The 17,150-nt window shown below is 42.7% G+C and overlaps 1 protein-coding gene across 3 annotated transcripts in view; it reads right to left on the minus strand.

The window, feature by feature from the left end:
• Positions 1–17,150, minus strand: part of HTR1F (5-hydroxytryptamine receptor 1F) — a 354,262-nt gene that overhangs the window by 33,340 nt on the left and 303,772 nt on the right. For all 3 annotated transcript variants that reach the window (XM_068266101.1, XM_068266102.1, XM_068266104.1), the window contains one exon: positions 7,544–7,698. The gene's annotated coding sequence lies outside the window, so the exon portion shown is untranslated. The remainder of the gene's footprint in view (positions 1–7,543; positions 7,699–17,150) is intronic.

Genomic DNA, 17,150 nt, shown 5'->3' on the forward strand with positions numbered 1-17,150 from the left:
TACAATAATCAGTAGTAATCAGATTAAGTAGAAGGAAATAGTGTGTGTGTGTACTGAGTGCACGCACACACACACGCAGGAGCTAGCCTATGAACAGTGACTGAGTGTCCCTAGTAGTAAGTAGTTAGTAAGTACAACTAGAAATTACAATAATCAATAGTAATCAGAAGGAAATAGAGTGTGTGTACTGTGCACGCACACACGCAGGAGCTATGAACAAACAGTGACAGTGAGTGCCCTAGTACAGTTACTACAAAATACAATCACTCAGTAGGAAAGGACAGCAGAAACACTGGTATAATAAACTAACAGAGGACAGGAGGACAGCTGCCCACACAGGCAAGGCCCTGAGGCCTAAAGCAGTGTAAGCTTGCCTGCAGCAGCTGTGTCTGTCTCTATGTAACACACAAGCTACTAACTAAAATACAATGTCTATCTAACTAACAACAATATAGGTGTATATAGGAGGTGTATGTGAGCAAAAACGCTAGGTAGTTGACCACAATAAAGCTCTTGCTAAGCCAAAGCACAAAGGAGCAGATCTCTCTCTGTACAAAGTCAGGCAAGGACGTAAAAACGGAACATGGCGGCCGCTATTTATAGGGTAGGGGCTGGCCAGGGTCCCCTTCTGTGATTGGCTGCCGTCAGAGGGCCTGGGAGCCCTCTGATTGGCTCTAAGGACACCAATCTGGGCTATGACGCTATTCGAGCTCGGTATTCGAGCTCGAATAGCGCTGTTAGCTCGAATAGTGAATGGGCTATTCGAGTTCACTCGAATGCCCCATTCGAATAGCTGCAGCTATTCGAGCTCGGTATTCGAGCTCGAATAGCTGAAAAAGAGCTCGAATATTCGAGCTACTCGAGTATTCGAGCTCTGCTGAGCACCACTGGGTTTAAACGATAAGCATGAATAACGTTTTAAAAAAAATGGTGCTATATTTCGTTTAAAAATAATGTTTTATAAAGTTATAAATCATTAAATAATGTGTATGAAATCGGCAATTGTATAAACGTTAATCTTCCCTGTTTAAAAAGTGAAATTTATAATAGCGTTTTATAAAACATTAATAAGAATGCTACTAAAGCTATACCTAGCCCTACTCTCACACAGAACCCTCCCTGTACCTATCCCTAACCCCTAGATTCCCCTGGTGGTGCCTAAACCTAAGACCACCCTGGTGGTGCCTAAACCTAAGACCCCCCTGGTGGTGCCTAAACCTAAGTCCCCCTGGTGGTGCCTAAACCTAAGACCCCCCTGGTGGTGCCTAAACCTAAGACCCCCCTGGTGGTGCCTAAACCTAAAACCCCCCTGGTGGTGCCTAAACCTAAGACCCCCCTGGTGGTGCCTAAACCTAAGACCCCCTGGTGGTGCCTAAACCTAAGACACTCCTGGTGGTGCCTAAACCTAAGACCCCCCTGTGATAAGCATTAATAACGTTTTAAAAAATATTGTGCGGTTTTTTGTTTAAAAATAATGTTTTAAAAAAAAAATGGTACAATTTTTCGTTTATAAATAATGTTTTAAAAAAGATTGTACTGTTTTTCGTTTAAAAATAATGTGTAAAAAATTATAAATCATTAAATAATGTGTAATCATGAGAAGCAGTTATAAAACATTAAAAGTCTCCGGGCGCCGCTTTTAAAACGTTATTTTTCTCCGGCGCCGATTAAACGATATTTATTATGGGAGTGAATGGCGGCGCCCTTTTTGTCCACCTGCCTCATGCGCCCAAATTTCCTGCTTCCCATTTGTATAGTCAAAGTGGATTTTGAACAACAGCCCCCATTTAAATCAATATAAGTGCAGCTCTTTTGATATGCTGAGGAGTCAGTTGTATGAATTATCTTGAACAGACAGAAGTCATAGGTCGCTCCCAATTTTGGCCAGCAGTGATAGGTGAGTGTGGGTGCGGTCTGCTGTGCTGATACTCTGCTAGGACCCTATGTAACACTATTAGCAGGGAGGACACCTGGGGGAGCGGTGTTGTTAGTTATTATGAGATGAGCGCCTCTTTAACCTCTTGCCGACCGCGTCACGCCAATGGGTGTGGCCGCGGCGGCAGCCCCAGGACCGCCTAACGCCAATTGGCGTAAAGTCCTGGGGCTCTGTTTTGCAGGAGATCGCGCGCAGGCTGCACGCGCATCTCCTGCTTGGTAGGCGGAGCTCCGCCCCGCCTTCAGTCTCCGAGCAGCTATTGCCGCTCGGGAGACTGTTAGACGGCGTGATCGCTATCTATTTACTCTGTGCAGCGCTGCGATCAGCAGCAGCACTGCACTGGGGACAGCCGTGTGACACGGTTGTCCCCCTGGGGGACAAGAGAGCGATCGGCTCTCATAGGGTGAAGCCTATGAGAGCTGATCGCCATGATTGGCTGGCTGGGGGGAGGGAGGGAGGGAAGGGGTTTAAAGGAACAGTGTTTTTTTTTAAAACACAAACATAAATATTGATAAAAAAAATAAACATGGGGGAGCGATCAGACCCCACCAACAGAGAGCTCTGTTGGTGGGGAGAAAAGGGGTGGATCACTTGTGTGCTATGTTGTGCGGCCCTGCAGCTTGGCCTTAAAGCTGCAGTGGCCTTTTTGACTAAAAATGGCCTGGTCACTAGGGGGGTTTAGCCCTGCAGTCCTCAAGAGGTTAAAGACCTGATGCGAAAATAGTCGATGAAATTAGATACTTACCTTAATAGAGGGAAGCCTCTAGATAGTCCAAAGACTTCCCTGATCATCACGTGGTCAACCATTCCTCCATTCCTGTGCAGGGTCCCTCTAAGCATTTTCGTCAAGGGTTGGTTGAATACACTTTCCTGGTTATGCTCCCATTTGTGTATGAGTGCAACAATGCATACGCAAGTACTGTCTGGGCATTCCCAGTAGCTTGAAGCTGCTCATGCATGTTTTTTTCCTCCAAGCATTAGCAGGTTCATGCTACTGGGCATGGCTGGAACATACTTGAGCATGGTCAGTATGGTTGCACTCATACAGAAATGGGAGTGTAGCCACACAGGTGAAGAGCAATCTGGCCTGCAGAGGTAGGCTTGGGGAAGGTCTGAGGAGCATCCAGAAGCTCCCACTACTTTGGTAGTTATTACTATTATTGATTCATAAAGCACCAACAAATTTTGTGGCGCTGTAAAAAGTAAGAAAGAAACATGGGGTACAAAACAATACATACTGGGAGAATGTAGGGGGCGCCTAAGGTATAATGATCTAATAAAAAAAGGTAAGTGGATCTTACCTTAAAGCTGTCACATTCAAGGATGCATTGTTTTCTTTAAAAGTAAAACATTTGATTATGCACATCAGACAACGCGTTTCGCGGCAACAAACCGATTCATCGGGTCAAGTTCAAGTGCCTGTGGAAAATCCAAGAGCAATCAGCCCTGAGCGCCAGTGCTGAGGAATGTACTTTGTTTTGACCTCACATTTTGTGAGGTGAAGACATCTTTTTTGTTCTTGGAGCAGCGACCATCCTACTTTTTCACATAGTGGGGACGGTACTTCCCCCCATGCTCATATGAGTGGGTTACCTTTGTGACTATACTTGAACGTACATATTATTCCCTCTGTATCTACAGTATCACACGATATTGGGCTCCCAATATCTCTGTGTCTTTTCTCGTGTCTACAAGATCAAAGCAATACATAACATGGTATACACCAATATACAAAATACAGAATTGGTACAAAATACAGAATTGGTCATTACAGTGACAAAAATAACATGATTATTGATTAATAAAATGTATAACAAATTCCAAGACACAAAAGGGCGAGAGAGCCCTGCCCTTGTGATCATACAATCTAAATAAATAGGGGCCGGGAACAAGAGGTGGGGTAGTATACAATATTTATACCTAGAGGTAGTGTGTTTTTAGGTTATCTAGTAAGGAGTGCAACTTAGCCAGAGGTTGAAGGGGGATTAGCCTAAATCAGAGTGTATGCTTGTCAGAAAAACTGAGTTTTAAGGCAGTGTTTAAAGTTTTTAAAGGTTGGAGAGTGGCGGATATGTTGTGGAAGGGCATTCCAGAGGAGCGATGAAGCATGTGAGAAACCTTGTATACCTGAATGCGAATCTAGAAGAGGACAAAAGAAGATCATGTGCAGAGCTGAGGTTATCTAAGTAAGAAATAGTTTTGCTTTAAGACCTGCCTTATATACGCTCTTAAAAGACCTCATTAGCAATATTTACTGATGAACACAAAATTGGAATGAAATTGGCCAGAATTAGCTTCGATTTCTTTTCAATCAAGGAGCAGTGTTGCTGCAAAATTAATTTAGTGCAGAACGCCAGCTGATCCCTCCTTTATATTTACAGCTTAAACCCATTAAATATTTATTTACTCCAGTCCAGCAATGACGTGACTCCTGTCGCAGAAGAAAGACAACCAATCCGAGAGTAAGGAACATTAATCTGCAGCACATTTCCACACTGAAGACAATTTATCCTCAACCTGAACGAATGATATTGTGATCTAATTTCCGGAAATGTTTATGTGGCAGGGCATGCATAGCTGGTCCAGCAATAAGCTAAATGAGAAATCTGAATGAGGCATCTCCCTGCTTGAGCCTGACAGCTCTTTAGATAATGAACTCATCTGAGGGGGATTTCCTGGCTTAATTGTTTTGTTTATGTGTGAAATGTGCCATTTATGCATTCCCGCTGGTTAGATGTCAATGCTTTCCATTTCCAGGTGAAAGGAATTATAGAAATCCATTTCGCAGATGATGATCATCAAAAAATTCATCTGAGCTTCATCTGTGCATCTTAAAGAGACACTGAAGCGAAAAAAAATTATGAGATTATGATTTGTATGTGTAGTACAGCTAAGAAATAAAACATTAAAATCACATACATCAGTCTAATTGTTTCCAGTACAGGAAGAGTTAAGAAACTCCAGGTGTTATCTCTATGCAAAAAAGCCATTAAGCTCTACGACTTTCAAAGTCGTGGAGAGGGCTGTCTTCTGACTTTTATTATCTCAACTGTAAGTAAACAAATGTATTTTTCTCTGCCAGAGGAGAGGTCATTAGTTCACAGACTGCTCTGAAAGAATCCTTTTGAATGCTGAGTGTTGTGTAATCTGCACATATTAGAGAATGATGCAATGTTAGAAAAAACACTATATACCTGAAAATAAAAATATGAGAATATTTTCTTTGCTGCTAATCCTCTAGTAATTATTCATAGTACACAACCCATTCATTATATCATATTTTTTTTTTTCGCTTCAGTGTCTCTTTAAAGAGACGTACAGTCAGGGTGCCACAATAAAACCACAATTTAAATGTATCTTGTCAAGTTACCGGCAATCTCAGTGTATCCAATTTACTGATCAACGCAATGCAATTGAGCACGGCTTTCCATTTTTCCCGCCTTGTATTTATCTTCATTTTGTGTTAAATACTAAAACATACTATCCCGAAAAAAGGTTTTTCCTTTTAGACAGCAGACTGAATACTCAAAAGTCCAGACATTGATCAAGCTCTAAGCAGGAAGGAGCTGGTTAGAAAGATGACAGCTGCAAAGGGTTCATATCTCAGCAGCAAAGAGAGGAGGTGGGTGTGGTTAAGTGATCAGTTCTGTGCTCAAAGAGAAGAACTACAACATGCCCACTTTAAAGAGAATCTGTATTGTTAAAATCGCACAAAAGTAAACATACCAGTGCGTTAGGGGACATCTCCTATTCCCCTCTGTCAAAATTTCGCCGCTCCCCGCCGCATTAAAAGTGGTTAAAAACAGTTTTAAAAAGTTTGTTTATAAACAAACAAAATGGCCACCAAAACAGGAAGTAGGTTGATGTACAGTTTGTCCACACATAGAAAATACATCCATACACAAGCAGGCTGTATACAGCATTCCTTTTGAATCTCAAGAGATCATTTGTGTGTTTCTTTCCCCCCTGAGGGGGGAGTGCATAGCAGAACCACAACACTGAAGAACTTGGCAGCCTTCCAGACACAGGCTGACAAGTCTGACAAGGGAAAGATACATTGATTTATTACAGAGACTGTGATAGTACAAAGTGCTGCAGTAAGCCAGAACACATTAGAATAGCTTTTGGAACTTGTAGGATGATAGAAAACAGGATGCAATTTTTGTTACGGAGTCTCTTTAAGCCCCTCCCTAACAGTTTGATGCAATATTTCTACAGACCAGGCCAGCCTGATAGTAAAAAAATAATAATGCAAAATAGTTTAGTTGTAAGGCACAAAAATACATTCGGTTCAAGCGCAGCTGAAGTATTAAACATATTGTGCTTGTAAATAGCTTGCAGAGGATATGTCAAGTTGATGAGTGCTTCCTTTTTGATTAGTACTTCCTTTTCCGTAGAGAAAAGAACCAATAACTCGCTGTGCATGTAGTTGACAAATACTTTACACAAGGCTGGATTGAGCACTAAGCATTAGCCTAGAGTCCTCAGTGTAGTGAGAGGGACTGTCAATGGTTTATGATGAGCTCACCCTCCTGGATTATGCAAACCGCCACCCTCAGTGCACAGAGATCTAAAAAGATGGTCTGGGTGGGACTGTTTATCCAGCTCTCTATGCCCTCCTTGGCAGTGACCAGTCTGGCTCCATGCATGTAGCAGAAAAAGCTGGATGAACAGCCCCATCCAGATTGCCCATCTAGCTCTCTACACACTGGGGGAAGGGGTTGCTGTCAGCACAACTCCGGGATGGGGCCGGGAATGGGGTCTTCCTGTACAGTTGTATTGTGGTTTGGTAGGCAAACCTGTGAAACCGCATTCACATCTGGGTTTGTGGGTTTGGTGGAGGGCCTAGTTCAGAGCTCAAGAACTTAATGGCCTGTAGGCCCCTGAGCAGGAGCATAACTACAAATCATGGCCTCCCACCCCAGCAAAGCTTTGATGGGGCCCCTTAATGTTTATGACCCTTCCCTTGCCTCCCCCTTGGTTACCCTCACAGCCTGGGGCCCATCTCACAAGGGTCATAAATCAAATGTGGCGATCAGGATCTTCACACATGTGTAGCCACAAAAAGACCTCATCTGGAATATAAGAAGGAAGAAAGGTTAGTAGTTGCGGCCCCCTAAGACCTCTGGGCCTCCCTACAGTCAAATGGGCTACTCCCCCCTAGTTACACCCCTGAGATTTAAATCTGGCCATGACTATACAGAGTATCAGATTAACTGAATTGAAAGAAAAACAGAGATAATTAATATTAAATGTTTTATACATACCTGGGGCTTCCTCCAGCGCCATTCGCACGGATAGCACCCACACCGCTGTCCTCAGACTTCTCCATCCTCTGTACCAGGTCCCGTAACTTCGGCCAGCCACAGGCAGTCTGCACAAGGGCAGTGCGCTCTCTCCGGCGGAGAATAGTACTACGTCTACATCTCCTAAGTTACAGGACCCGGGACAGAAGACGGAGAAGACTGAGGACGGTGCTGTGGGAGTGATCCGTGCGGATGGGGCTGGAGGAAACCCCAGGTATGTATAAATCTTGTAATATTAATTCTCTCTTATACACTTTAATAATAAGCAAACAAAATAATGCAATAAGAAGTCACCACATACCTTCATTATTTAGCATTTTTTGCACAATTAAGACATAGATGAGGTTTGTTCCTTGGAATCCTTTGATAGGATTTCTTTTTGGTCTTCTTTGCTCTGTACATGTCAGAAGAATAATATTCTCTCTCAGATTCCAGCAATCTTGCTTTTATATCAATCTAAAAATAAAGCAATAATAATGTAAAAATAATAGTATAAGTCACTCCGATCATTACATGTTTTCCTCTCACTGCCATTTTTCTTCCAAATATCAGTATAATGTTAATTGTCTATATATTCACACAGAAATAGCCTTATTGACAGTAATAACAATAGTCATTAGCGCTACCCATTAAACAGAATTTTACTTTTGACATTTAAACATTGCCATTTTCAACAGCTCATTTTATCAAGCCCAGAAAAGATCAGATACAGCTTTCTCCAATTGAGCGGTGCGGAGTAACGGTATTCATAGAGAGGAGGTGACACATGCCAAATGTTTCTGCCTACAAGTGGAATGTGTGATGAACATCTGTCTCTGAAAACAGCAGAAGATTGTGAGCTGATCATTATGGGAGGATAGATCAATCGGGCTGTTTAAAGATCTTTTTTTTTTTTTTTACAATCAAATGTTTTATTTATGAAAAACATAGAACATAACTAGAACAATTCGGTCAACAAGCATGAAGATCACATCTTACATAATAAATGATCCTTTACATGGATATCACATTGAAAAGTAGAAGGGAAATCAAATATAACAATAGTGCTTTTTGTTTTGAACAATGCTAAGCAATATGAGCATAAAAATTATCAAAAATTAAATTGAGAGGTCTCTGGTCCAGAAGAAGCGGGGGTTGTAGAAAGAAAGTTGAGAATAGGGAGAGGAAGGGAGAGCAACTCAGAGCGAAGAGGAAAAGCTAGAGGGGAAAAAAGTAGGGTACTACGATAGCTGAATTTTTTGTTTGTATTCATCTAAGTCTTTGAACAGAGCCCAACAGGCCCAGGTTTTGACATATTGGTCCGCCTTATCTTGTGAAGAAAGAATAATCTTCTCCATTTGAGCAATTCCATCCACTTTGGCCAACCATTGGGTAATTGTGGGAATCTCTGGTTTTTGGATAAAGATCTTGTCATAAGTGGCATGGTTCTCCCTTGAGATAGGCAGCTTTGGCAGCATCCTGCTCCCAGGTAATTTTGGAGCATGTCCCCTGATAATATGGGAACTGCCATAGGCAACTGTGGAAGTTGCAGCTATGGCAGCGCAGGCAATGTAATTTGGGCACCAGTTATCAGAGTTTGATTCTAGCATAGCTTATCTCTGGCTACTTCAGTTAGTGGTGGTAGCAGCTTGATTCCAAGCATCTTCCAAAAGGTCTGTTCTAACTGCAGTGGTTACTCTATTAGACTGGTGTCAAACTCCAGTCCTCCAGGGCTATATCTATACCAGTGTTTAGGATAGACCGAGAAATGGAGAAATGTGTTCTACTTGATGAACCACACCTTTCCTGATTCAGTTCTATCAATGAATTTGAGCCGCACCAAAAATGTGTGAGGAGCCCGGCCCTTGAGGATAAACACAGTGAATCCAGCGCAGGAGACTTGGGCGCACAGGGAGTAACTTCGTCGCCATCAGAAGACGGAGCTGAAGTTACTTTTAAAACACAATAATTCGGCTTCCAGCAATTGCTGGAAGCCGAATTCTTTCATTCCCCACCATCCATGGCGGCCTGGAGGGGGTATAGTATTTAGCACGGCCGGGACTTGAGCAGCAGCAGGATCAGCCATATACCGGCTGTATCCTGCGCCCAAGTCCCCCGCACCAATTCCTCTCGTACGCTTTGAGGATTGGAGTTTGACATCTGTGCTGTATTACAATTATGATAGTGTTTTTATACCTGTTTCAACAAGGACATTCTACTACAATCTCCTGCCTCTGATGAAGCAGCCCTTTGAAGGCTGTGAATCTTTTAATTATGTACTAGGCCTTTGAAAACCTGTCTGTTTTTTGTTGAACTTAGAATTTACAATCCATCCTACACCATCAAGGCCGGTTCTAGACTTTTTGATGCCTGAGGAAAATTTTTGAGGATGTGCCCCCCCCCCCCCAATTGGAATGATTATAGCTGTGGTGAGCCCCCCAAAAACACCCTCAATATAGGTAGGTAGCCAGGTATAGGTGCCCCCAGTATTGGTAGCTAGGTACAGTTGCCCCCAGTATAGGTTATCCAGGTACAGTTGCCCTCAGTATAGGTTGGCCAGGCACTCTCTTCACTTCCTGTTTCTGCTGCCTGGTGCTGCCCCCACATTTCTGCCACCTGAGGAAGTTGCCTCACTTGGCATCATAAACAAACCAGGCCTGTACAGCATTCAACTTTTAGAAAAACTGATTTGAATTTTCCCTGCCCGAAATTTGACAAATATTGAAGAAAAAAAAGTTTCTTGGATGAACAAAAAAATTATACAATTTTTCTGTACAATCAATTATTATCAGAGAATGGAAATATTGAACCCCTTTATTGTATCGTGTGGCCACATTAACACTTATTCAATTCATTTTTTCTTGTTTTCTTCTAGGTGATATTTTCACATCTTATCAATAAAAAGCCTTTCAAGCCACCAGCAAGCAAGAAAACACTCAGAATAATTTTGACAGTACCCTTACACCTACTTTTTGATACTTTTTCAATTGCAGAGTGCTGAAAAGTTATCTTAAAGAGAAGGTAAAAAATTATCTAGGAGAAAACTTAATGGAACGCTTTCAAATAAAACAACTTTTTTTAGACCTCTATATTAGGGTACACATTACCACTAGTGCTAAGGGAACTTTATTTATTCACCCAGGTCTCTCTCCCTGTCTCTCTGCTTCAAAATCATCCTTCATTCCTCACACAGCTGACAAATATACTACAAATACTACTACAAATATATTATAGTATGTGTCACGGCATGCAGGAGAGTCTGAGGAGGACACTAACCTGAAGAGGTAAATAGATGTGCTGTAATATTGCTGTAATATAACTAGCAGTCAGGGAGATATGTATACGCTACTTCTGACTGACTGGCTGCTTGTGATGTTACACTCCTAGCTGCATCTACAGTACTTCCTATGCTGCTGTGTGCTGTCCATTCTGGGAGAAGAGACATACTGATAATGACCTGATAATGCCTTTGTAAACAGTCAGAGAAGTGAAGACAATAAACACACATTGCTGGAATCTTTAACCACTTGCCACCATCTGAATAAGATTCTTTCAGCAAGGCAATTAATAAACTATACACTAAGGAGTTGATAGTAACCCCCCTGTGAAGGAACATTGATCTAGCCCCGCATAGTCTGACACTTTTTGTATCTAAAACTGATGGGTGATTTTTTGGTGTTCGTTTTTTTTTTACATTTTATTGAGTGTTTTGATTTTAACAATTCTCCCTCTGGTGTCCAAAACAGTTTTAATATGCAGGTATAGTTGTATCTATAAGATATCACACATATTCCGGATGCCCAAGGACCCTTCAGGAAGAAAAGCCAAAATCTCCCAACCCCCCCTCCCCCCTTCCCGTATAATCCCTCCTCTGTCACCGTCTTTTTAAGCCTGTATTTATACATGCACATCCATAATAAAATTTTCAAATGGGATTCTCTCCGATGGGTGATTTTACAGCAGGGAGGCAGAACTGTGTGAAGAAAGAAATTGCTCCTTGTACTTGTGGTAATGTGTGCCCGAACATACAGCATTAAAATAAAAGTTGTTTTATTTCATAGTGTTCCTTTAAGAGAAAAAGCAAATTGAATAAGGGCCATTAAGTGATATCAACCAATGAGAAGGCTGTTTAAGCTGCAGAATGTTGCAGAATGTATTGCTGCACTGCCACATAAGTTTGGCACCGGGTGGCGCGGCTAATAGTAAAATATCGGTAAGTTACATTACCAATATTTTAATTTGTACTACCCAGCACCCATTCTTAATTGAACCCTACCCTCCTATTGCCTAAAAAGACCCACCCCCCCACCTAATGCCTAACCCCTCTAAGTGCATAAAACAAACCCACCCCACCCCACCTCATGCTGAACACTAACCCCCCTCTAAGCACCTAAAACAAACACCAAATCTAATGTCTAACCCTAACTCACCCTGCAAGTGCCTAAGAAGAGCCTCATGACTTAAATGCCTAACCCTAACGCCCCCCCCCCCCCTCCATCAAGTGCCTAAAACAAACATCCTAACCAGAGCCGGGACAAGGTCCTTTAGCACCCAAGGCTGAGACAGCAAAGTGCGCCCCTCCATCCCTCCCACCCCAGCCGTCACACACTGATTGCTATTAGACTAATAGGTGCCCCAGGGCCCCCAACACCTTAATCTCCAGTTATCTGGCTCGCAGTCACTGCCATGTATCCCCTTTTCTTATTTCCCTCTGCTTCAAACACAATAGGGAATGATAGCTGAGTGAGTTGTGCGCCCCCTCCTACACTGCGCCCTGAGGCTGGAGCCTCTCCAGCCTCTGCCTCAGCGCGGCCCTGCTCCTAACACCCAAACAACTACAAGTTGTAACCTATCATGTACAATTGGCTACAACCATTACTTCCTATGCAGTTGCCAATTGTCTACTGGTGGCATTGGGCACCCAACTCTCTGCTTGGGCCCCAATTAATGATAGCTAACACAGGCGTCTAGATGCCTGCCAATCCCTGCGCCCAAATGACCTGATCTGCTAAAGTTGCCCCGGGGGTAGGGTGAAGCCTAACTTAGCATTGTAACAATTTCAGGGTTTTAATTTTACATTTTATACTATGGTGATGTATCTTGTTCAGTTCTTGAAAGTCACAAATATATAGATCATTCCCACTAATTATTATACATAACAAGTAATTCTACAAATACACAAGTCTTTGACAGCCTTTAAAGATCACAGAAATATTTCTGGCTGTACGGCTAAAATTAGGCTCATACTATTCTTAGATGACATATAAACATGTAAAGGGATGAAAATGCAACTCTGTATAAAAGTGAGAATGGTAAATAAATAAATAAAAACCCTGTAAACCAGAATTCAGCATTAACACATGCATGTGATGTGATGCAAAGTCTAATAAAGACACATTTTCACAGGAAATTGTCAGTAATGAGTGTGTAAAATAGCACCAGCCCCCGCTGGCATTACTAGTTACCCGTGTCGTATGTCTGGTTGGAGGAGGTGTTAATGTTTTCTGCCATCTTTGGTTGACGTTTCACACCAGTATATATAGGAGATCTTTGACATGAAAAGTGATGCACTTAACCCGATGAACTCGGAAATGGCTTTAAAACAATAATACGACGTCATTCAACAAAAGAGTTCAGAGCTCAAAGTTATATAAATACAAATTAAGGAATGGAAAAAGCTGTCTACAGTGACACAACAATAATGCAAAAGCGTAGTGTGTAGAGCTGCCGTAACTGAATTGTGGGGTTGATTCACAAAACACAACTCTCAGATTATTAAAAATAAGGGCTTTATTAAAACTATCGAGCAATGTATAGCATTGAGCAACTTCCCCGTATACATGAAAAAAAGGCGACTGCAAAAAAGGGCACAGGGGATTGCCGCTAGTAGAATATTGCTACAATTAGTGATATTCTACGGCTGGATTCCATAGTAAAATATCGGTAATTTTAACTGATTTTATTATAAATACACCTAACCCTACTCTTACACAGAACTGTCCCTCTACCAATGCCTAACCCTAGCCCCCCTCCCCCCGGTGGTGCCTAACCCTAAGACCCCTACCAGTGGTGCCTAACCCTAAGACTAAGACCCCCGCATGCCTAAACCTAAGACCCCCGCATGCCTAAACCTAAGACCCCCCGGGGGTGCCTAACCCTAAGACCCCTGCATGCCTAAACCTAAGACCTCCCCCCTGATGGTGCCTAATCCCAACCCCTCCTCGGGTGGGCCTAAACCTACCACCTCTCCTACCCCCACCCTCTGCCGCAAAGCTGTGATAAGTGGCAAGGAAGGTACATTCAGGCGCTGGGAGGCGCCTGTTTAGCGGCTGTGGTACATTTTGGTGCCAAATAGCCCCCCCCCCACCCCTAACATGCATGCAATTGATGTCAGCCGTCTCTTGTGTCTGACCCCTCAGTTATGCGCACACTTCTGGGCAGGAAGAGCCTCACATTTTTGCGATCTGCACATGCAGGCCACACTGTTACTGCAAAAATCTACAGAGATTGTTTGCAGTGCCATGAGTGTTTGCAGTGCCATTGACTCCCATAGAGTCTTGTGCCCTGTGGTACTGCTCCTGAAGCTCGGCAAATGCACTGCAGCTTCAACGTCGGCTTGACTACTTCCGTTGCATGTGGGTGATGTGTCCAGAATCTTGGAGATTAATGACCACTGCGACAAGCTGCAGTGGAGGAGAGTACTGCGATGCAACGGACTATATGTGCAAGGGGCCTTACAGAACCAGAATACCAGACTCAGTTTAAATGATTTCGGTACAACCCTCATATCTTAAAGATTTCTGCACAACCCTCATATCTAATTTCTAGCTTCTACCCTGTTTCCCCCAAAATAAGACCTACCCTGGAATTAAGCTTTAAGCGTTTTGAGGATGCTCAAAATATAGGCCTACTTCAAAAATAAGCCCTAGTTACGGTACTTTTCATAAAAAAGTAAATTTAAATAGTGTTCAGGCAGCTACGGTGTAAAAAAGTAAAATCAATTCACACTCAAAACCCCACAATATCGAAAACAAAAAGGGATGTCAAGTGCCAGACTCGGTAAATGTAGATTGTTGTACATGGAGCAAATAGAGTCACAAAAAATTCATGATGAAATTTAGTGTTTGGAGAGTTATGATGATGTTCCAAAATGTATTGACATGACTGTATTTCAACAAATGCTAATGTTTTTGTTCAAGAATAAATATAGATTGTTGCTCATGGAAAAAAAAACATCCCCTGAAAATAAGCCTTAACACATATTTTGGAATAGAAATTAATATAAAACCCACCTCTCTTATTTTCAGGGATGCACAATATCTTGTTTTTCCTCTTAATAATCAAACTAGTCTAATTTATTTCTCTCATCTTTCTTCTCCCTCTTTTCTGCATTTGCCCCTCACTTATTCTTCCTTCCCATATGTTCACCTCCTGCTCCTAGCCCTAGTAGTCATGTTCCAAATCACAATTTCATAAATAACAAAGCAAAGCAGTTTGGGTATATACAGTAGGTGCCAACATTACATTTTGATGTACCCTGCAAGCACAACCATAGATCTACAATATACAAGCGTTTAGATTTGGTCAAACATCGAGTTGCCTTCTCAAGGTAGTTCACATCTTGTATGGTTGCTCTTATTACAATAACATTTTCCTGTTTATGAACTGCTCATCATAGATAGGACATGTGGATGAGCATCAGGAGGGATCAGTTGGTATATGTACTTGCCACATTCTGATTGTTTCACAGCTATGCAATCACTGTAGCAAGTCTCCTGAGAATGAGACGATACACCACATTACTTGAAGAGCAGCAGTATCATCCTATGACGTTAGTGATCCCCACAGCATTTGTGACACTTCATATTTATTTATATGTGACTGCACAGGTTGCAGTGTTTACTCCTGAAAGATTAAATGGAGCGTATTCTTGAGCAATAAAGGTATTTTAGCACGTTTACATTATTTTCAGGGATTTTAGGTTGAAGCAGTGAGTATTATTTATTGGGGGGTTGGGGGGGGGGGGGGGTTGGTTAGGGTTAGGCACAAATGGGAAGACAGGGTGAGAGACTAGAGTAGAGTTGGCTGTTGGGTTTGAGTACTGAAGTGGTGGATTGGAATAGGCCTCAGGGAAAATTTGGGTCAGGTATCAAGACATGAGGTTCGAGGACTATGGTGTCTGGATTTTATGATGTTTCAAATAATGTGGCTGCCACGATTATTTGAACATTTGAGGGTTATTCCATCGCTCAGAGGAGTGGTCACTGCTTATCCGAAATTATTTAGCATTTTTTTGCATGCTTGCCCGGATACCTGTATATATGGGATCCCTCCACCTATCCTGAGGCCAAGTAGACTTTGGGCTTGATTCACAAAAGAGTGCTAACTGATAACATGGCCGTTTTCGCACACATTTTTGCGTTTCGATAACATTTTGCATGCAAAAGCGAATTTTCGCATGCAAACGACATTGGTTTCGCACGAAAATTTGTGTTTGCACGTGAAAACGTTATCGTTGCGCGTGAAAATTCATGATCACGCGAAATGCGCAAATTCACACGAAAACGGCCGTGCTATCAGTTAGCACTCTTTTGTGAATCAAGCCCTTTGTCTTCATGTTTATTTGATTTTATAGGGTTTGGGAATATGAAGGATTGATGAAGCATCTTGTGCTTGATGCACATGGGCCCTGTTATGTTTAACCATTTTTGTATAATATGGCTTCGTCGTTTTGACCACTTGTGAGTTTTTCTATTGGTTTTCAGGAACTGTTGCTCATGTAAGACAGGTTATGGTGAAATACAAAACTGTCCTTTAGTCTGGAAAATGTAATCTTTTGGAAAACATGAAACAAGATCCTCCAGAAGAAAAGAACCACCTGCCTTCTTACCAACATCAAAAACTAGCATCTGTGATGCTGTGGGGGCACAATGGACTGAACTTCCCCTTGTTCATGTAATTCAGGTCCGCCCAGCCCACCGCTTTAACCTGCATGGTACTTTCAGGTTGCGGGGTCATCGCTGACATCATATCACACAGCCAGTAGGGATACATGTTCAGGGATGACATTCTGGCTCTTGCCACAAAGCCTCTGAAGACGAGATACGCAAAACAATTGTAAGCCTGCCGCCACGCTGCCCCACAGCCACACCACAGTGGATTGCTATGTTGTTTTTATCTATATTCATACACTGATTGTTAGTATGAATAGCCTAGTGGAATAAAACGATTTTAAGCCAATATAAGTAGTGCCTGATGAACTGCCCCTTTAAAGTAAACTTGTAAGAAAAAGCAGTGCCCTGGGAGTACTTACCTTGGGAGGGGGAAGCCTCTGGATCCTAATGAGAATTCCCACGTTCTCTTCAGGCATCCAGTGCTAACTCCCCCCGAGCAGTCTCACACTATAATATTTATATGAGCCGCTGCGTACATGCGCAGTAGCAGCTCTCCGCTAAGGCGCAAATAGCTGAGCCAGATCAGGTCCGCTCTACTGCGCAGATGGCTCGCACATGCACAGTAGAGCGGACCTGATCGGGCTCGGCTATTTCCACTGAAGCCCAAGCGGTGTGTCACTACTGCGCATATGCGCATGCCGACAAGCGCCGATAAGGAGATCCTCAGGGGGTCCCAGCACTAGATCCCCTCTACTGAGGAGGAGTGGGCAAGCCTCTTTAGGTTCCAGAGGCTTCCCCTCCCAAGGTAAGGGCCGGTTCACACTTGCGGTTCCCTGCCAAACGGACCGGATGACCTGACCGGATCCGGACCGGATCCGGATCGGAACCGTACGGTTCTGATCCGGATCCGATCCAGGTCCGGTCAGGTTGCATCAGGTGTTCATCAGGATGCGATCCGGATCCGTTTGGCAAAAGATAGTAGAAATAAAATAAAAATGTTGGGGTCTGGGAGGTCAGCAGAAGGTGGACCTGTGG

The sequence above is a fragment of the Hyperolius riggenbachi genome, chromosome 2 (genome assembly GCF_040937935.1).
Source record: "Hyperolius riggenbachi isolate aHypRig1 chromosome 2, aHypRig1.pri, whole genome shotgun sequence".
In the NCBI taxonomy this organism is placed as follows: Eukaryota; Metazoa; Chordata; class Amphibia; order Anura; family Hyperoliidae; genus Hyperolius; species Hyperolius riggenbachi.